Below are 22208 nucleotides of genomic sequence, written 5' to 3' on the forward strand. Positions count from 1 at the left end.
GTAATTCTTCTATAATCTCGTTTATCTCATCGGTGACGCCGGGTAGTTCTGTCATGGGGATACTCTCAGTTTGTACTTGTTCGAGCGGGTTAATTTTATAATCTTTAAAACCCAATCCTTTTCTAATGAAATCTCTACCTGGAAGATCTATCCTCTTTGCATTATTCTCTATACTCGGTAGACTCAAGAATTTTTTAGGGTTTCGTTTATCCGTTAACCTTACTAAGGCTTTATCAGTTGCTTGGTAAAATAACCCGTCTTTATTGCTGACAAAATTTTCGTATTGCGGAGCTAATGGTCCGTCACCTCTGTTAAAATTCTTGTAAAAATCATCGACGTGATCACTTGTGGCCATGCTTCTTCCTCGATGTAAAACGTCATCTATGTCGGTAGTTGGGATGGGTGTATCAGGAGTTTCAAAAGTATCGTCCCAATCCAGATTGGTCTCTGCTACATCATCATCATCATCATGGTTATCATCTGTTCTTTCGTAGTCTGGATCGTAAAATCCTCCTTCAGCCATTTATTTAATAAACCTATTTAAATTATACCGTTTTCATTATACTACCCGGTAGTATACCCTGGGCCACCAACCAATTTTGCGTGGCCAGAGCTCCACTTATAATACCCGTCAATTTACCCGCATCTTCTACGCTTAGTTTGCTTAAATCCGGCGCTTTCATTTTGAGTAGTTTATTTCCTACCATGGCGTATCCCATCGAAAGACCCGATATGACGGCTCCGTGATAAATCGTATTAGCTATTCCGTTGGTGTCAAAGTTACTCATCGTTTTTAATATAACAATTTTTAAATTGCTGTTTATTCCATGTCTAGCGTTTTGGGGGCGATGGGTGTAGTGGGTTGCGTGACTACCGGCACTGGCTGTACTACCGGCGCAGTCACCTTACTTTTTAGTACCAGCAGCCCCACTCCTATTATAGACGCTATAGCTCCCCACATCGCCCAAGAGTTGTAGTCTGGTGAGCTCGTAGCTTCGTCCGATGTTACGTTCCGTTTTGCTAATTTTAATTTCATCTGTCTATTGTGCTCGGCTAAAGCTTTACCCTGCTGTATTCGTTTAGGATTTTTAGTCTTGGTCACTCTCGTTACCGTCGGTGACGACGTTGTTTTTATCGGTTGGGGCGTCTCTGTTTCTGCTGGTTGAGCTGTGATCGCTGCTTGTTGATCTTCCATTTATTATATTAGGTTTATTAAATTTCAAATGTTTTGTTGTGATAATCGTAGCAACTAGGGGTGATATAAAAGTTCCGTACTTGTAACAAACGTCGCTCAACATACCAGCCATACTCGCGCTTATAATAGGATCAGAGCTCAAGTCGTTGGTGAGTTCTTCTTCAGAATCTATAGTGACGTTATAGCCTAAAACTTGTACGGGTGTAACAACGGCTAACACTCTCGAAAATAGACTTAAAGTGTATTTACCAACGGTTTTAACAATTTCATTTCCAAATTTAGTTTCGTACAGATGATATAATTTGTCGAGTTCTTTACTGTCAAGAGCTTCGATTTGTTTAACGGTGTATTCCTTTCCCAAGTACTTTCTAGAGTTTCCAGCTGCTACGACACCGCACAAACGATCTTTATGTTCTGCGTTGTGATCTTGTTCGTTCGTTAAAGTCAGTTTTAGGTCCTCCATTTAATTAGAAACGAATTTAATTTTGTTGTAGCTTTTGCAACTTTGTTACAAAGGCAAAGGTACTCGTAGGTGTAAAACGATAAATTAATCGATATGACGATAACAGCCAAAAACTGCAAATACTCGAATATTGCTATCATTTACTAACAGCAAAATATAATTTTGTTGACGTTTGTTGATTAACAAATTGTAACGCTTGTGTAGTTTGTTGAATAGGTTGCTACTAAGCTAGTTATTAATTGTTACTCACCTAGTTATTAATTGTTACCCACCTAGTTATTCATTGTTACCCACCTAGCTATTAATTGTTACTCACCTAGCTACTCAAGTAGCTCGTAACTAACTGGAGGTTCGGTGTATACGACCAATTTACTATATTTCACATCTCTCAAACGTCGTTTTATATAATCTCGTTCTTCAATGGGTACGACGTCATTTTCGTCTAACGCTTGATCAAACGATGTTTTATCTTTGCAGTAAAATAAAGCCAACCAGGCCGTGTTTTCTCTATAATCTTTTAAAACGCTGTTGTACTTTTGGGTCAGTAACCAACAGCTGTGATTTACGTGTCTTCCGCTAAACGCCATCTTGCTTAAAGCGCACGTCTTTTTACGATATTTAATCTCTTGATCCGAAGAGCAATCGTCCACGATAAACAGCGTGGCAACACCTTCGAATATTTTACTGTAAAAATCGATCGCTTCGTTGAGCGTCATCTTGTACAATTCCGGATCGCAGAGGTATATCTCGAGATCTGCTTGAATCCACTTTCTTTCGATGTACGTTTTGTTTTTAAATATGGTAGGGCAAATGATGACTATCGCTTCAAATGTATTTTTATAGTCTGACTCTAACAGATCCAAAATCCATTTGGTTTTACCCGAATTTGTTTTGCCGACGATTAAAGCGCAATGCGGTTGTGTCATTTTAACTTAACAGAGATTTAAAATTTCCGTCTTCCAAGTTCAATTGAGCATCCATGACTAAAAATACGTACATCGTGAGGTCACCTTGACTTTCGGCTTCTCTGTTAAATTGAATGTTGATGCCTCCTCCGTCTCCGAGTTTCCTACCGGATCCGTGAGCGGAGTTGTCCTCGTTACTTCTAAAATCGAGCCACAGACCGTACTTGTCTTTTAGGTAGTCTCCGAGGTCAAAACCCGTCAAATTTAAGTCTTTAGCTACTCCGCGCCCGCTTTCGGTATCGCTGTCTCCAAAGAACTTGTTGATTTCATTCCAGTGTTGATACTGAAACATGCCTTGACTGTAGAGTTGATTGGGTTTACCTTCTACGGTCACCGATGTTTTGGTTATTTTTGGATTGTAAAATCGCTGCGGATTTTTGACCGCGGGATCTTTAAACAAAAACAAAATACCCTTGAGACTCCTGATGGGTTGATTGACGCTGACGTTCCAAAGCGTGTCCGATTTGTTGACGGATCTAACTTCTAGCGAGTGGATTTTATCAAACAGATATTGCATTAACCCCTTGTGTTTATTCCTGATGGTGATAGCTAGGTCTCTGTTGGTCACCACTTCGTATTCGAGAGACAAGTCTGAGATAGAATACATCGCCGCCGTATCTGAACTGTTGACTACTTTTTCGTGATCGTTAAACTTTATCTCGTACGTCAGAGGTTGTTTTAAACCGCTGGGGTAAAAAGGGTGATGCGAAGTCAGTATGTCAATGTCTAGGGGAATACAATATCTGTTACCATAGGCATCCGCGATAGCCTGATCTTTACCGCTGTTGGCGCCCGCGTTAGCATCTCCAGCCCCAATTCTTAGTTTAGACACGTTTTCTTTTTCTATGCCCGAGTACGCCATGTTTCGAGTTGCCGAGCTGTTGATCCAATTGTCTTTAAAGTTGTGGTACACGTCGGCGTGACGATAACTTACGATTTCGTGACCTTGAAGCCTGACGCTGATTTCGCTGACTAAATTTCTGGCCAAATTGCTAAAAATGGTTCTATTGTCGTCGCTTCCACCTTCGAGTTCTAAACTAAAAGCTAGTTTACAAGTGCCGGGTACGATCACGTCGTCTACGCCCAATTGAGGAAACTTAACTCTCAGCGTTTGCCCCGCCGATATACTACTGGGATTGTGGGTAATGACCACCTCTTTTCTCTCACCCTTGATAGATCTGGGTATTTTTAATAGCCTGCTGGGATTGAGCTTTTTTCCATACGCATTCATTTTATTTATACGAGTTTTAAATTTAAAGATATCTGTAAGCCAAGAAACCCACCAAAAGTGTTCCTCCCGCGATAAACGCCAGTTCTCTTTCTATTTGTTGGTCGCTAGGCTCGTAAAAATCTTCGAGTTTGGGTTCGCGTTGCAGTCCTACGGGTAGTTTGGTAGATTGTCCACTCACCTCGTTGTAGTAACGCAACGCTCGGTCTACGTTGGAAAATGTTTCTTTAGAGGCATTTTGTTTTCTGATACGTTCGTTGAGAAAATCTAGATATTTCGTTCGTTCTCGTTGCCACTTATCTTTGGCGGCCGAGAGTTGTTCTATCGCTAAATCGTGTCTCTTACGCTCCTCGTCGGCATCACTCTGTTTCAGACTTGAAAATAAAAAGTTTGAACCCGTAAAAGCTAAAGCGTTGACGATCGCGCCTCCAACCATCATAGCAAAGCCAGACATATTATTATTATAAACGTCTTTTATATTAAATAATATGCAAACATTATCTAAACTGTATTATAGCCCGAGTGGTTATTGGAGAGGTGAAAGCGCCGTCGACCATTTACACGATAAAACAAAAATCGATAAAAAGGTAATCAGAGATTGGCTTAAAAAACAAGCGATCTGGCAAATTTATCTACCGGGTCCCGCGTATGTACCCAGACCTACGAGTACATCGCAAGAGTTTGAAACACCAAACGATTTTCACCAAATGGATGTGCTATACCTACCCTGGGATAAAGTAAAACGCAAGACTTATAAATACGCTTTGACGGTTGTCGACGTAGCGAGTCGATACCACGAAGCAGAACCTTTGGTTTCTAAAACGGCGGATTCCACCCAAGATGCTATCGTCAAGATTTACGCGAGATCTCCTTTGAGTTACCCTAAAGCGTTGAGAGTAGACGCCGGTACCGAATTTAAAGGCGCATTTAAAAAATGGATGACCTCAAAAAACGTCGAGATTATCGTAGGTGAACCAGGAAACCACCGATCGCAGGGTATCGTAGAAAGATTTAATCGAACGCTAGCCGAGAGACTGTTTGGTCATCAGTACGCTCAAGAAATGTTAAATCCCGAGAGTAGAAACACGCAATGGGTCGAGCGATTACCCAGCGTGATCAAAGCTATAAACGATGAAACGACGAGATTAATAGCTAAAGCACCGTCAGAGGCGGTTAAACTAGAACAGGTCCGGCAATCGCCGGCTAACCCCGTTAAAACAAAAGAGCAACAATTACCGCAAGATGCTATGGTTAGATATTTATATTACCCGGGCGAGCAAGAGGGTGGAACCTCGAGAAGAGCCACGGACCCCATTTGGAGCGTAGACATCTTCAACGTGGAAAAAAGAACGAGTCAATTTAAAATGATTAACGGTAAAAAAGTCACGACGGGTCCTACTCTTTATTACCTTCAAAACGGCCCAAAAAGGAGTTTTGTGAGACAAGAGCTTCAAGTCGTACCCGAGGACACGCAATTACCGCCTAATTAATATCTAGATTGCGGTGACCAAAAGCCAGCGTGTTTATACCGTCCGGTAAAATGTACCTCTTTGTGTCCAACGGACTCAACGATAGTTTATTTTGAGATACGGTGTAAAGAATATGGTTTTCCGATCTAATGTGAGTCATGGTTTCATAATGAGATTTCTTGTTTAAGATGCAGTCGTAATAGTGTCGGTGTTTTAATTTCTTAGAGGTAACCGATTTTGTGACACCCTTGGCTTTTTTCAGGTTGATGTCAGCGGTTAAAATGGAGTACATTTTAGGTCTTATACAAACAACTTCTTTGACTATTTTACCTCCAAACTCGTCTTTAAATTTACCGATCACTTTCTTATTGGTTGGGTCGTACAAAGGATGATCCGTCGGATAATTCGAAAGGTCGTATTGTTGCCCGTTTTGCTGCATATCTTTGTACACGTCGTCAGTGTGCACTACGAGTACCAAACTGTCCGTATCTGTGTACATCAACCTGATTTTCTCTTTGTACTTGTCTTTCAAATGGTTGTAATAAAAATCATACATCAGCGTCTTTGAGAGATCCAAGATACTCACTCCGCAATAGATTGGTTTGTTTAACACGGTTTTAGTCTTGTACTTTTCGACAAATGACAATTTGCATTCTGAAAATGACGTCGTCGTTTTGTAGCTCGGTTTCTGTAAAATTTTTTGGTATTTATCTCGATCGTCATCGTTATTGTCTCTGAGCAGGTAACCGTCAATCCGGTTTCTGACGTTTTCCATCGTCTTACCAAACACGCTGTTATTCATCAGTTTAAAAAAGTCTTTCTCAAAATCAGAGGTCGCTTTTGTTCGGAGTTGCGTGTTTTTGTCTATGTAAGATGCCATCCAAGGAGCTTGTTTAAATTGCAACACTCGATGTACCTTTTTAAGTTTCAAGCCGAGTTTGAGATACAACTGCAACGTGACGTAGTGCAAAACATATTTTTGTTTAGGATTAAGGGTACACGTTAATTTTTGCACGTTGCTACTAGGTTCGGTATCCAATAACTCGTTTTGATAATCAGACATCCATTCTTTTGGTATGACGATATTTTCTGGCGCTAGGGGATAATCGTTGTGCAGGTCGTGGAGATTATCCGGGTAATCGAGGTCTACTTCAAAGCAGTAACCGGTGTTTGACGTTTTCCTGAGAGATAATATCTTAGACTCGGTAAACGTTTTTGTAGACGCCCATTTAAAGTCTTTGTACGGCAGGTATTGACTCATGGCCCAGCCGTACAGATTGTTTGCATCGAGGTAGGTGATGTAACTCGACGGCTCATTTGGATTATGGTCGGGTAGGTATTTGTTGTTGGCTTTGTGGTATCTCATACCACCCACGCTTGAGATACCACCTCTTTTTGCTTTTTCAAAAAATAAATGTTTGTCTACGTCTTGCAATAGTTCGAGTTTAATTTCCGAGTGTTTTAACAAGGCATCCCACGACAATCCTGGTGCTGTATAGTAATTAGCCGGATCTAACGCGTAGTTTGTAATGCACGTTTTCCTAAAGTTTTCAAATACGCATGCCAGTAATAACGTATCGGTAGTGACGTACAAATCGTGATATTCCCCCATGTTTTTAACTTTAAACTCGTTCCACGTCAGTTTAGCTCTGTCGTAGTCCTCTCGCGATATATTTTCGTCTTTTAGGCTGCTGTAAAATTGTTCGATGGGGGGTAGGCTGGTCTCTTGAAATCTGTCAAACGAGTCCATGTATTCATACGGATAAACTCCTTTTTGTAACAACGAGTCGATATTTTGACGATTAAAATGTTCTCTGAGTAGTTTAAACGACTCTCTCGGACAAGCTTTAGATAATCTATCCAACGAAGACGCCATAAAATTAAACGAGTCTATAAATCGCATATTTCCGATCGAAAACGAAATATACTTTTCCGAATTTCTAGCGATAACTTGTATTTCCTTTTCATCGTACTCTGAAATACTCTGCATGATCAAGTGAGCGTCGTAATTTTGCAGATTGTGAAAGACGACTGGTATGGGGGTAAAACCTGGTTTAACTTGTAATTTTAGATTGCAGTAGGCGTGCGCGGTACCTCTATATCTACCCGTGACGTGGCAGTGATCTCTCACCTTTCTAAATTTGTTGATTTTCTTTTTGCATTCGAGGCATTTAGACTCTGTAAATCCATTTTTGTTTTCGTACTGATGTTCTTTTATTTGTTTTTCTGTTTTTGGTTTTTGGGGTTTCTGGCACTGACAGTTGCTCGAGTAATTGGGATAAATTGGTTTCTCGCAAATCCAACACGTGTTAGTTGTATCATGATGTTCTTTAGCTCGCTCATTAAATTTCATGGGTTGGGGTTTTTTAAATATGCAATTTATGTCGCTTTGTATTTTTAACATTTTATGTACAAACTTTGATACAGCATCTTTACCTCTATAAGTCTCTTGATACGCATTGGTGCCGTCGCATCTAACTACTACCAACGAGTAACCGCTAGCTTTGTGAATGTTTGTCTTTTGCGTGTTGTTCTTTTTATCGTCCGAGTTTTTTTCTAATATCGATTCAAAGTCGGCGTAAACTACAAACGGTGCTTTTTGTTTAAACCTGTAGTTTTTAAATTCTAATGTTGGCACATCGTTTTCGTCGACTATCCACTCGTTATTTACATATTTTTGCTTAGCGGTAGGAAATACAATCTTTGACGGATGTGTATCTATACCGTTACAATCGGCCATGTGTCTATCTAATTTTACTTGCGTTCTATAATGACTCAGGCACCTTCGACAAAAATATTTCTTACTTTTATCTTTTGTAACGTTGTGAATCAATCTCGAAAAGTTATTTATCCAGCAGTAGTGATGCTTGTCGCCCTCAGAAAACAAAAACAGATCGATAGGTCGTGACTCTGGTTTGTAGTTTTTAGACACGTATAACGGATATATTTCCCCCTCATAACCGTATACGTTTATCGTTAAATTATTTTGTCTTTCTATCTTTGGTATCTGGTCGATCGGTGTTGGAAAGTCTACGCCTTTAAATTTGAGTCCGTCGTCTTTGGTGTATACAACAGGTTCTTCTTTATGAATTTTATATTTAGGATAGTTTTTTATGTTATTTTTTACTTTATCCGTATACAACCCAAGAGCAGCTCTCAAACACCATCTCAAACACTCGTCGTCTTTGTTTTTAATGTTAATCATCGCCGTTTTCTGTTTGATACATTTTGGTAGGTCAATATAAGAACTACCTCTCACAGGGTTAAACCTGTTGATGTTGATATACAACGCCATTATCTTTTTTAAAACCCAACCCGATCCTTGATTCGTATACCTTTCATCCTTTCTAAATATCTGGTCGATGTCTTCTTTTAAAACCTGTTTTATTTGACTTTGATTTAAAACGACTCTCTGATCGGTAAAATGTGTAGCTTCGATCGTTTCGATCGTACCATCGGGTTTGGTTTTTTCGTATTTTATTTTGATTGTGAGCTCCATTTTTAAACCTCTCAGCTCTCTCAATTCTGACTTGATTTTATTTACAATTTGATCTTTGTGCGTATCAAAAAACTTGACTAAATCGTCGTTAAAAAGTCTAGGAATCAGTTCCCAGTTTCTAAAGTTATTTCTAAATCTCCTCGTCGCTCTAAACTCAGCCTCTTGAAAATACTCGGGTTGCCTAGAGTTTTGAATCGCCGAGAGTAAATCTTTTTTCAAAAATCGACCCTTATAACCCGACGGGTTATATTCTAGATCATAATCGTCTACAATCTGTTTGAGCTCATGTAGCTTCTTTTTCCTCAAGTTTCTAAATTGAGCTTCGTATTTTTTTATCCCGTTGATGTAGACTTTACGCGTAAGAGCAACATTTTGATCGTACGGTATATTATATCGCTGGACGTAATCGCGCAGCGTGGCTTTATTCCATCTAGAAAATCCCTTAACGATTGGCTTGATCATACTCATCATTTATATATATCAATATAATTTTTTTTAATTTTTTTTAAGAGGTCAGACTTTTGGATTTATAAGCAATCAGACTCACCGGCTGGTGAGGGAGATCTTCAAGACGAGAGATATTGAGCCCCGGTTTTGGCTTGGGGCTGAGATATCGGGAGGGGCGGGTGGGGTGGGGGCGTGGCCAGAGGGTGGGGAAAGGGGGAGGGATAAAGTCTGGTACCTGCCCCTCTCTCCACTGGCCCTGTACTACCCCCAGACCTATGGCAAAGTCTGGTATCCGCCCTTCTCCCCTACTCCTGTAGTCTGGTTCCCTGACTCCATATAATAAGAAACAGAGCAGTTTACATACATTGGGGAATTGTAAGGTCAGAGAACCAGTCTAGCTGGCTTGTACCCGTTCATAGGTATTCAATCGATTGCAAACAAGTGTGATGGTCAATTGGGGCCAGTATTTGAAACAAAAGCCAGTGTTTTCCAACGCTGGTCGGCCGACCAGCGTTGGAAATTGATACAAAAATACCACTTTACTTGCAAATGACAGTATACCAGGTGCCATGATTTTACAGGATGCTTTACACTGTCATTCACTTACAGTCCAGCAAGGTATTTCAAAATGATTTGGTAGTTTTATTTTTTGATGTTTGCAAATGTTGTATTTTCCCTTTAACAGAGAAGTGAGAATTACATGTAACTGTGCCAATGCTCTGGAGATAAGATTATTCACAATCCTGACAGTTTGTTGAATAAATGATGAACATAAGACACATGTGTGTTTGAAGTAAACTGTTAAACAAGCGCCAGTAACAGACAGTGGTCGTTGGTGAATCTACACAGCCTAAATCCCCCACAAGGTGTGACCCCCTTTCTGCTCTTCTAAACTGTGACATCCTTTCCTTCTTAAGTTTTACAACCTCCTTCTGAGAAGTTTGGATTTAGGAAGTGGGAGGTCTGGCAACTCTTTTTACCCTCCGTCCCATAATTTCTCCTCTGAGATGCCCAATCAGGGAACCACCTCTTTGTGGTAGTAACAGTCTGTCCAATGAGAGTTTGGCTGGCCCGTGTCACTGGGGAATGATTTGGCCCACATGTCCCCAAAGTTTTGGGACATGTGGCATTCTGAATACTGCCATCGTACTTCAAGCAACTGAACATTTTGAACTGCTCGTCAAGCACATTTTTCATTGCTTTGTGCAAGAAACTGCTTTGTGCAAGAATCTGCAAACGAATGATTCTACAGACGACTTGACTTGTAGAATTCCACGACGTACGAATGTTGGCTCTCTTTTAGGTTAGTTTGAGTACTTATTTATATCAAGTGTGAATTAGGCCTATCATCGAAGTTTCACTGTGACTCTTCTCGCAAATTTTGAAGGAAGTTAATTTTCGTACAATGTCTTGACTTCACGAATTTCAGTGAATCCAGACAAATTTCTGAGAGAAGAGACTTTGCATTTTGTATTCTTCTTCTCCGAAGTTAATTTATGCTTCGAGAGATTTAAAGAAGATATTGCTCAAAAAGTTACTTTTATTACTACTTATTGGCAAGCATTTATTTCTCAGTGAATTTTATTTTTATACTTTTCTATTTGATCTATTAAGTTAGCGGTTTGGGAGATTTCAAACCAAAACATTGAGTTATGCTCCTGATTTTTTATTTTGCATCGGGTACAGATTTTTGTATTTTATCTGAGTCATGATAGATGTTTAACAGTACTGAGGTTTTGACTGTATTGTTAGTTTATTTTGATATGTGTTGATATATATTGACCATGTTGATTCCACGTTGAGAAATGTAACTTTTAGGATAGTTTTGTTGAGTTTTAAAGCTCTAGTGTACATACAAATGATTCTCATGTGATAAGGTTTGCTTCACATGATTTATCTTGATTGTCAGAGTTATATTTTTGAGTTCTGTCTTAAACCCGGGCTTAAAATGCTTCTTTTACTGTTATTCTCTATGTGGTAGATGCAAATACTGAAAACTACTTTTGCACATGAGATATTACCATTGAGATTTAGGACTTTAGGTTTATCGTCTAGTATTGTGGGAAGGAGAATTTCTGCAGTCTGATTTAAATAAGTTTGCCAACATGTGTGCGGTCTACGTTCCATGTACGTTGGACGGACATATTGTCTGAAATTAATTATAATAGTTCGGGGTGTGTAATGTGGCATGGATCACTATGTAATTCTCTTTCAGCCTCAGAATACTGGGCCGCGGTTCCGAGGAGGACTGGACTGGCCATCTAGACGTTCCTGATCCGCCGTCCAAGCATCCCAAAGAGGACTCCAGTATCCCCAGAGATCCACCCGCTACCACTGAACTCAAGATCCACTACTGCTTCTGGCGCACAGGATCAACAAGCATCCCTTTCGTGACGTCCGAGAACAACAGAAGTCCCCGTAACGCCGCCGCAAGTACACCGTTAAGCCCCTGTCACACCTTTGCGTATCTTAATTCCTTATGAGTTCCTTATCAAAAATTTTCAATACGCAGCCGTACGCTCAATTAACGTCGAAATGTTTTGATCACTTTGACTTATGTGCGACGCACATCTAGCGTAAAAGTAACGAATTCAGCGCATCCATTGCGTATGAGATAGGTATGAGTTGCGTATGCAGTGCGCAAGTTCGCCATCTGTGCGTTTCTCATAAGTTACGAATAAATACAATGCGCTGCCCGCTCGCAGGACGAGCGGCACTAATTCGTGCAATACGTCGCTATGTATACGTCCAATATAGGAGGTCAGCGTATTGCCGCGTATGAACGGCTTATCCCTCACGAACACATAGCGTACTCGTACCACGCTCGACCGATGCGGGACCGATGCGCTGCGTATTTATAACTTATGACCTGCGTAACAGCGTACGCAGCGTAGTTTTGTGCATGCCCAAAACTATCCAGCGTACTGGGCCGTACCATGCGTATATCTGCGTACATAAAACCTACACAAAACGATAGAGATGTATATGAGGTGTGTATTGTGCGTACGACTGCGTATGAAAAAAATGTCAATGCGCAACTCATAAGGAATTAGGATACGCAGAAGTGTGACAGGGCCCTTACACCGTAACCCTGACGCAAGTATACCGTTACCCTTCCCGTAATCGTCGAGACTTTTTCCCTACAAGCGTCGCTTTGGGAACGACCATTACATGTACTACAACTTCATTGAAGACTGAACTGTTTTTTTTTGGCGCATTAGATTACATACCGGTATTATTTGCACTATTGTATCTTAATTTACAGGATCCTGATCATGTGTTGAAATTGCATTGCTTCTCATTCTTGAATAATTTTACTTTATGAAATAAAACAGAGTTGTTGTGTGTGCATATAACTCTTGAATTGCTGAACTGAATATGTTTTCCTAAAAGGAGTTAACTAATGTAATTGGTTCCTGCTATTAGGAAGTGAACCTTGGGGTTATACAATACTTGTAGACCTTAAATGATAACTCAATACTAATCACTACAGATTAAGAAACGCTAATTACATTGTTTTGGCGTGTGTGGGTGTGTGTGTGTGTGTGTGTGGGGGGGGGGGGGGCGGGGGTGGTATGGTGGTATGGAAAAGTTAATTACAATTTGTTTGGGGGGGTGGTATGTCTGCTCACTATGGCTTTTTTGCTTAAAAATTCATCAACCGCTATATAGAATAGATAGTGTAATATTTTGTCAAGATATATTTGCTTAGACTAATTACAAAATCATATCAGCATGCATAATGTATATGCTTTTTAATTAAATCCCGAAATTGGTATGTTGACTATCATTTTCCATGATTAAGATATGTAATATGATTGTGATAATTTAATACTAACCATTACACAGAGCATTAGTTTAAATTACAAGTTTATAAGGAAATTCACATTGCCTTGTTCAGTCGGCTCAACCTGTTTCTTCAATTTGTTTATATCTATGTCTGCTCATTATGTCTGCAGTAGATGGAAAATTCATCAACCTCTATAAAACACACCTATACACGCGTAGTACTGTTATGTTGCCATGTTTTTTTATGCGTGTTATCAACCAATATATTGTAACGAACAGTTTGTAAAAGCACATTTATTCATAAGACGAATAACGAAGCACTTTTGTTGTTGCTTTTGTTCACCAGCCGCCGCTGGAGGGCTCCGGCAGCGCATTGTTGGCACGTTCGGTCACAGGTGCGCTGACCTAGTTCTTTTGTCTGGCTAAGCGGCGCTCCGGAAATTACTATCTCTAAATAGATCACTAAAAGTTTAACTACTTTAAATTGTTACGTTGTAATACATTTTGTGCAGCTCTGCTTTTCTATGCAGGGATTGAAATCAGTTTTGGTACTGGCAGATTGACCACAGAGTTCTTGTTGCTGCCGAATAAACAAAGTTTCTTTTGGAGTTGGAAATCCTGTGTGTGTGTCCCCTTTTCTTGCGTTTTGCTGGATTCGGAGGACAAGAGCCCAATAAGATCACGCTACAGTATCATCCCTGGAATAGGTGGCTAGTGCGTTTGCCTCTCACCACTGCGGCCCGGGTTTGAATCCCGGCTCGGACCACATGTGAGACGTGTTGTGCGATTGCACCAGAAATCGAAAGTGATTGGTTTTTGCGGGGAGGGAGGAAAAACGGAGAGCCTGAAGAAAAACCTACTTCTACTTCTACATTGATGCTTGGCAAAGGCCCATCTGGATATTACTCCAAGGTTGCGCGTAAGACCGATGGAAATCTTAGGTAGATTGCGTGTGGTTTTGAACTGGGAAAATGGAGCAGGGGTAACTGATGTAGTCACAGTGACGTTTAGTTTGATATAGTTTATGCATAATTTTGGTACCGGAAAGCCACAATAATGCGGGGCTTTTTATCATAAAAGTTGATCGGCAAATGCATGCTTTCATCTTGGTCTTGCGTGCACTTTGTTGTGAAGTGACTCACAGCATTTGATAATAGCACTGTAGTAACTTAAAATGAAAATATCTGAATATGTGTATCTTACGATATAGCGTTTTGAAGTAATTAGATATCTAGGGAGTATTGTCTCTCCTGAACAAATTTCTTTCCAGGTAATTGATCATACGTATCCATGAGTTGACCCCTGGTGTGAACTTTCAGGTTCTATTCAAATAAACCATGACAAAATAATTCCTTATTTACCATTTAAGCCTTGTGAATGGACTTGTGATTGACTAATTGTGACTGATAGCTTCTTTATACATTGACTTGCCGTTTATTGATTTTAAATGCTTTACTTAGCTGATATTACGAGCGCACGAATACCGCACTGCCACAACCGCGTCCTCAGGGTGTCGAGCAGTACGCGCCCACCACTACCTGCTCTCTCACCCTGGTATTGGATCATTTGCATGTGCAAGATTTTGAACACGTATGCAAATGAGAAGTAGTCTGGTGCCTGCATGTGGGTTATATTAGCGTTTGTTTTTGTATGCGGTGTCTGGGGTAAAAACAGCATCAATTTGTCGCACCGTGAGTTATGAAAGCACGGTATTTTGAAGTTAAAATGATACAATCTGGCCCGCCAATATACAGTATCACATTTCATACTAATATGAGCAAACTGGAAAGGAAAGGAGTTTTTTTTTAGAAGGCGTGGACGTTATAATAACAATGATCGTAAAAACATGTAATGCATGTTAGAAATAGCAACATCAACTACACGATATAAATCCATTACTAGCCAATTGCGGTATCGAATCAGGATACAGGAAGAAAATTTCCTATCCAGGGCCTACTATTGAAAACGAGGTTGGAAATACAGTAAGCACTGAGGACGAGGTTGCGCACTGCCACTGTTTTTGGTAGGACACGCGCGCTGAGTCTTCGTTTCATGCTCGCGCTTACAAGTTGTCTGGCCGAAGCTGCAAACTAAAAGCCCACACAAACCTTCTTTTACAGGAAACCGGGGAATTTCGCAAAATATTTCAGAGGAAGGGCTTCCGTATTGCTCCTAGGCTGGTGAGTGTTATCGCTCTTACATAAGTTGCCTTTATTCATATCAACGGCAACTTTTTGTTTGTTTACAAATCTCGCCTTTCAAATAGTTTGATACACTCCCGCGTACTAGCACGTTTGTTTATGGAATAAATCGAGGATTTTCCTTTCTTTTGTTCCTCTTCCCTCTTCCTTTGTTTGTACTTAAATTTTTGCAACAGCTCTCTTAGGTTTTGTACACGTTTTTCTAATCGAGGTCGTCCTCGTTTTGGTTCCTGTCCTCGATTCACCGATGATGTTGCACGTGTGTGTCCTCGATTTACACCAAACAAACGCAGTTGCATATTGCTGTAATGTGTATTATTGTACGTGCACACATACGTACACTGTCCTAACAGAACGCGACCTTTGACTCGTGCTCAACATAATACATAGTTCAGTCTGCACCGCAGTTGCGATGTGCGTTTTGAGCGTAACTCAAACTCAATTTGAAATTATATTTTCTTACTTCGTTACCGAATATCTAGGCATTATTTTTAACATTGAATTTTACTGTAGCCTATGTTGCTGTGCAACTGCAAAGTTTATATTATTTTGACATTCTAATATTTTATTGAGTGCAGAAAAGAAGTTGGTAGCCTGTAATCTACAATACTGTATCGATATGCTCACTGTTGGATGAGCAAATCTTTGATTATGTGTCAATCCCTTTTATTCATTATTTATGCAACGTCCAATGGCAGAAAGTAGTTCTGTTTGCAATCAGGTAGGTAGAAACATTGTCAGTCTTTTTAATCCAACTGGTATTGTCGTCAGACGCGGAAGCTGTATTGGGGATAGAATAGGAGTAAACAACGCCGTTTATACACTGATCTTCGTGTAAAAATGAAGGTGGAACAGCCATTGACCGTTTTGTTTTTTTAAGGGAATAGCCCATTACAAGGCCAGACGGCCACTCAAGGTGCGGACAACAATGGAAAGTGAAGAGAAAATACATTGCAGTGAGAAAAGACAGCTATTCACATTTCTTTTGAACAAACAGTGATACATTATAAGTTGGTCGCAAACAGGATACAGATAAGGAGTTCCGAAGCGTAGTAGCACGACGAAAACAGCTAGATGAATATCTTACAGTACTGGCCTTTGGAACAGAACGGTGAAGGGATGAGGGGAGATTGTAAAACGTGTGCTGCGACTGAAGGTGCGAACAGAAGGGACAATAAGGGAGAGCCTCTGAGCACATCCATGATCGTATCTATAGAAAACGGATAAGAGAAACAACAGAACGTCGAACAGAAAGAGATTCTAAGGATGATACCAGGGTGTAATCAGGTAGGTAGAAACAAAGTAGGGTCCAATATGGAAACCCTGAGGAACCCCGCATTAATGCTATGAGTGGGGAGGGTTGACCCTCATGAACCACCGAGATGCAACAATCATCAAGAAAGTCAGAGATTGTGGCAAGTAATTGACTGGAGATACCAAATGATTGGCTGTTTCATGAAGATTCCATTAGCTGCCTTATGTGGCGACACCGTCCGCCACATGCAAACTGCTTATTACTATACATAATTAAATGTAATTGTAAAGAAACTTTTCGTTGGCATTAAATAAAGTAAAACAAATTAGTTAAGATATTTGTGTACACAACTATTTCTGTTTTATACAAACGACATTTCATATATTGTATATTTATTCAAATAAACAACTAGGGGATACTGATCAGGCGCTATATTTATGGCCTTTGCCTTGCTACCACAAAACTAGATAGACGAAATGCTGACAAAGTCAACAGAGTACCGTACGGTATTCTGGAGGTTGTAGGTTAAATCCCCGCTCCAGTATATTATTTTCTTTACTTCTTTACATACTTTAACATTGACCTCGATTAGTGGGGAAAACTAAACAGAGTGGAAGGAAGCCTGAAGGAATGTAATTTATGAATGGAATAAAACAAGTTGTGGGATATTGGGCTGAAGTTGGCAAAGAAAAAATAATGTGCATGATTGAAGAGGCCTAATTGGAGTTGGGGATAACGTGGAGGCTAGCTCATCAGTGATGCCTAATTAAAACTAACTGAATTTAAACAATTAAGACTGAAATAGTCCAAGAAAATTCCTGGGCAAAGAAACCACACACGTAGATGCAACCAAAATCGTTTCGGAATAAACAAATTACCTAGTTCATTAGGGAATTCTATGTGGTAACAAACCTTTCCACTTTGAGCATTTATGGGTAAAATATGTCTCTTTCAAATGACGTCACTTCCACATTGCCACGTGCATCGCCATTTTGTGCGTAAAATTGTCGTGATGCGCATCGGCCGTGCCGTATTTCGGAGATATCTCGAGTAAAACGTCCCCATGTTTATAACATTTTGCACACTGCGCGCACACACACCTCATGGCGTTAAATACGCAGTTGTAATTGCTGTAAGATTGCGTCCTTGGAGGTTAACCAATTGACCTATCGCGGTAGAATCGCGTCATCGCAGCTGTGAAATATTGTCCAATTACATGATATAAAAATGGACACAGAACGCACAAATCTGAGACAAACAAAACTTAACGTGCAAAATTCCATAGGGTTGTCTAAGGGGGGGGGGGCGCCCGATAGTCCGAAGGTCCGATAGTCCGAAGGTTCTTTAGTCCGAAGGTTCGATAGTCCGAATGCACAAAATTTCCTTAAGAGTGGGTTCGTTAGTCCGAAAATTAATTAAGGTTCGTTAATCTGAAAATTTGATGCAATAGTCCGAAGGTTCATAATCCGAGGGTTCATTAGTCCGAAGTTTCATTTATCCGAAGGTTCGGGTGTGCGAATTTAGAATAAGGTTAATCAGTCCTGCAGATCCATTGAGTCATATTGCAGATCCATTGAGTCATATTGCAGATCCATTGAGTCATATCTTTAATCTGTCTTTTCTAACTGCTTCTGTTCCTCTCAATCTTAAGGTTGCTAAGATCATTCCTATTTTCAAAAGCGGTGGTACGCACAATATCAGCAACTACAGACCTATTTCTATCCTCCCTTGTCTCTCCAAAATTCTTGAACGGCTTGTTTACAATCGTCCTTCTCAGTTCATTTCTCATCATCATATCCTTTTCGATCAGCAATTTGGTTTTAGATCAAAACATTCTACGGACATGGCCCTCATTGAACAGACAATATTACTAATGCCCTTACCAACAAATTGTGTGCTATTGGTGTTTTTATCAATCTCTCAAAAGCTTTTGACACTCTCGATCATTCTATTCTTTTTTCTAAACTCTATCACTATGGCATCAGGGGCATTCCACACCAATGGTTTGCCGACTATCTCTCTAACAGGTCCCAATATACTTCTATAATGAACTATGATTCCGGTCGTCTTAACATCCAGCATGGTGTCCCCCAAGGCTCTATCCTTGGGCCCCTTCTTTTTCTGCTTTATATTAATGATCTTCACAATTCTTCATCTCTTCTTAACTTCACTCTTTTCGCCGACGATACAACCATATTCTATTCTAGCTCTGATGTTACCTCTTTGATAAACACTCTCAACTCTGAACTCAAGTTGATGTCTTCGTGGTTTAAAGCCAATAAACTTTCTTTGAACCATAGTAAAACAAATTATATTTTTTTCAGCAAGTCGGCTCGTCCTCATGATATCAACTTGTCTCAACTTGTAATTGACAATATTCCAATCAAAAGGGTCTCTTCAGCCAAGTTTCTGGGTGTCATCATCGATCAAAACCTTTCCTGGACCGAACACATTTCTTCAATCACCAAAATCATCTCTCGAAACACCGGCGTTCTTTCTAAACTTCGTTTCTTTCTTCCAGCCACCTCTCTGATCTTACTTTATAACACTCTTATTCACCCGTATCTAAATTACGGTAATATAATCTGGGCGCGTACCAGCAATAATAAACTGAACGCTTTGGCTGTCGCACAATAAAAGGGCCATTCGCATTTGCACTCTATCGCATCCTCGGGACCACTCTGCACCTCTCTTTGTACATCTACGCACCCTCACTCTTACTGACATCAACAAATTGCACACTGGGATCTTTATGTACAAATTTACTAACAATCTTCTCCCTCACACATTCTCTTCATACTTTACCTCAGTTCATGAAATTCATGATTATTCAACAAGATCCCGCAATAATCTGTTTGTCCCCTTCACTCGCACCTTGTATTCTATCAACACCCTTCGGTTTTACGGTCCTCGTTTATGGAATGCCATCCCCAATGACATAAGAACGGAGTCGTCCGTGGGTCGATTTAAGATCTCTTATAAACGAGTCCTCCTCTCCCATTATGTAACATAGTTTTATTTCTCTCCTTTATATCTCTCCTTTATTTCTCTCCTTGTTTATTCACGTTTGAAGTCGTCATCGGTTTTTGAATTGATAATTTTTGTTCGTATTTTTGGTTCTTTTTGCCGTTAGCTATCGTCGTGTAAGTCTTTTGTCTTGTCTGTCTCGTCCGTGTGTTGTTATCATGTTGTTTTTCTGTGTTATTGTTGTCTGTTAGGGCTGTTTCCTACAAGCCTCGGCTTACTTAAACAGCCCCATACTCCTTAGTTTCTTTTGTACATAAATCGAAATAAGTTTAACATTTCTTCATAGCGTATCTTACTGGTATTAATTTTCTTTTTTTGGAGACATATTTATTGATTTTGTTATCTTGTTATTTACTAGATTTTTTTTTACTAATGGATGTATTCTCTAAAGGAGTATGGAATTGAATTGAATTGAATTGAAAAAGGTTCAATAGTCCGAAACGAAAATAAGCTTCAATAGTCCGAAGGCTCATTATTCCGAATTCTTCTCCTTTCGTTTATCTGGTAGACACATTCAGATATCAACTTGCAGTTGGGTCAACCATAATTTGGTCTCCTGATCCAAGTAAGTTAGACCGTCTGCTCCATGCGGAGATTGGTAGATGGGGCAATCCGATAGAATGTGGTCTGCAGTTTGGTCTGAAGTCCCACATTCACACAGTGGCGTCACCAGACTTTTCAGTCTGGGGGGGCACAGGGGGGGGGCACCAGCATTTGATGGGGGGCACTTAGGTGGATACGGATCGCCGTCCTGGGGGAGGGGTCTAAGGGGAGGGGGTGCCCCCTCCCCTTTGGAAAATTTTCGCATACGGAGGATGGGCTAGATGCAAAATGGTGCCACATTTGATGCTAAATTCGATCTGAAGATATCTCCAGAAATTGCTATTTAACCAACTCAGATGATGGGAGTTGAATATAACAAAATATATATATATTTTTTTACCAACCCAAATCTCAGATGGGGGGGGGGGCACTCGGGGGCACTAGGTTTTCCAGGGGGGGGCACGTGCCCCCCCTGGCCCCCCCTTGGCGACGCCACTGCATTCACAGTAGGCACTGTCCGCGAGGCCCCACCTGGCCATGGTGGCTCTGAAGCGCCCCACGCCAGTTAGAAGGCGGTTAGTCTTGTCTTAGCCTTAATTGCGTGTTAGATCAATTCCACTGATGTTGGTGTGGTCCTCGATGAACTGATGTAGGCGCGTAGTGGTTCCTTGCCAGAATTGCTCCCATTTGTCTGCAACCCAGGATGCCGTATATGCTTGGGAGAAATCCTGCAGTAGCTCTTTGGCAGACGATGAAAATGGATGGCGGGACTTGAGTCGTTGGGCTCCCTCATTCGTAAGCTTGGTGTGTAGCAAGTGTTCTTCATGAAGCGCTCTGAGTGCAAGTCTCTGGGTAGAAGGATCTATGCGGATGTTCGCTAGTGGAATGTGTCCCAGGACTGGCATATATTCTGATGGAGTTGGACGCATGCATCCTGAAATGATGCGGAGCGCAGTGTTGAGGCTTGAATCCAGCTTCTTAGTATGTACACTTCTACTCCACACTGGAGCGCAGTACTCTGCAGGAGCGTGTACCAGCGTATACCGGGTTCGCAGTGTAGTGGTGTTTTCACCCCAGTTGACACCTGCCAGTCGCCCGATGATGGCACATCGAGCATTGATTTTGCTATTCAGGCAGCCGATGTGTTGGCGGTCTATTAGGCTTCGGTCAACGCCGAGATATGTTGGAGTGTTGTCGAACTTCTAGACTCTTCCCTCACAGGAGACACTGATCGTCCTGTTTTCCTCTTTATTGTGCAGGTGGGGAGAAGCAGCTGTTTTTTCGACACTAAGTTTTAGTCTCCACTGTCTAAGGTGTGTGGAGAGGGATGCAATGTCTGCGATGAGGCCTTTCTCGATGCTGGGCCAGGTCTTATCTGACGGCATGGTGGAGATATCATTGGCGTAACCGTATTTTTTGGACACCGTTGTCGGTAGGTCACTAATGCAGATGTTAAATAGAAGCGGTGCGAGGACGGATCCCTGTGGGACACCGTTTTTTGGCCGTCTGAGTCTGCTTCTCTGACCATCGTTGGTCTTTAGGATGAAACTTCTTTTCGATATAATTTCCAGAATGAATTTCACTATGTTCTTATCTGGGATCATCCGAAGGGGTTTAAGTGTCAGGCCTCTATGCCAGACGGTATCGTATGCTGCAGACAAGTCGATGAGACTGCGCCAGCCTTTTCCCGTCTTTTGAATGCATCCTCGATGTCTTGGGTGAGAAGCGTTACTTGGTCAGTTGTTGAACTTCCTTGTCTAAAACCTGCCTGTTCCTCGGGGAGCTGTGGATCAATTATATGGGGTTGATTCTGTTGTAGATTACCCGCTAAAAAATATTGCAGGGGACACAAAGAAGGGATGTTGGTCTGTAGCTCGACGGGTTGCCTCCTGGTTTTTTTTTTAAGGCTTGAGAGTCGCTATGACGGTTGCTATACGCCAGATCTTGGGTATGCGGCACGATCTCATACATGACGAGAGGAATGAGCGCAGCCAGAGGGATGCTCGCTCGCCAGCATTTACCAGAAACTCAGGATGTATGAAGTCAGGACCCGCAGCTTTGCCAGGCTTCAGAGTAGTGAGTGTTGCCTTCATCTCTTCAGGAGTGATGTCACTGGTTAGGTGCAAG

The sequence above is a fragment of the Patiria miniata genome, unplaced genomic scaffold (genome assembly GCF_015706575.1).
Source record: "Patiria miniata isolate m_02_andy unplaced genomic scaffold, ASM1570657v1 HiC_scaffold_14, whole genome shotgun sequence".
Classification (NCBI taxonomy): domain Eukaryota; kingdom Metazoa; phylum Echinodermata; class Asteroidea; order Valvatida; family Asterinidae; genus Patiria; species Patiria miniata.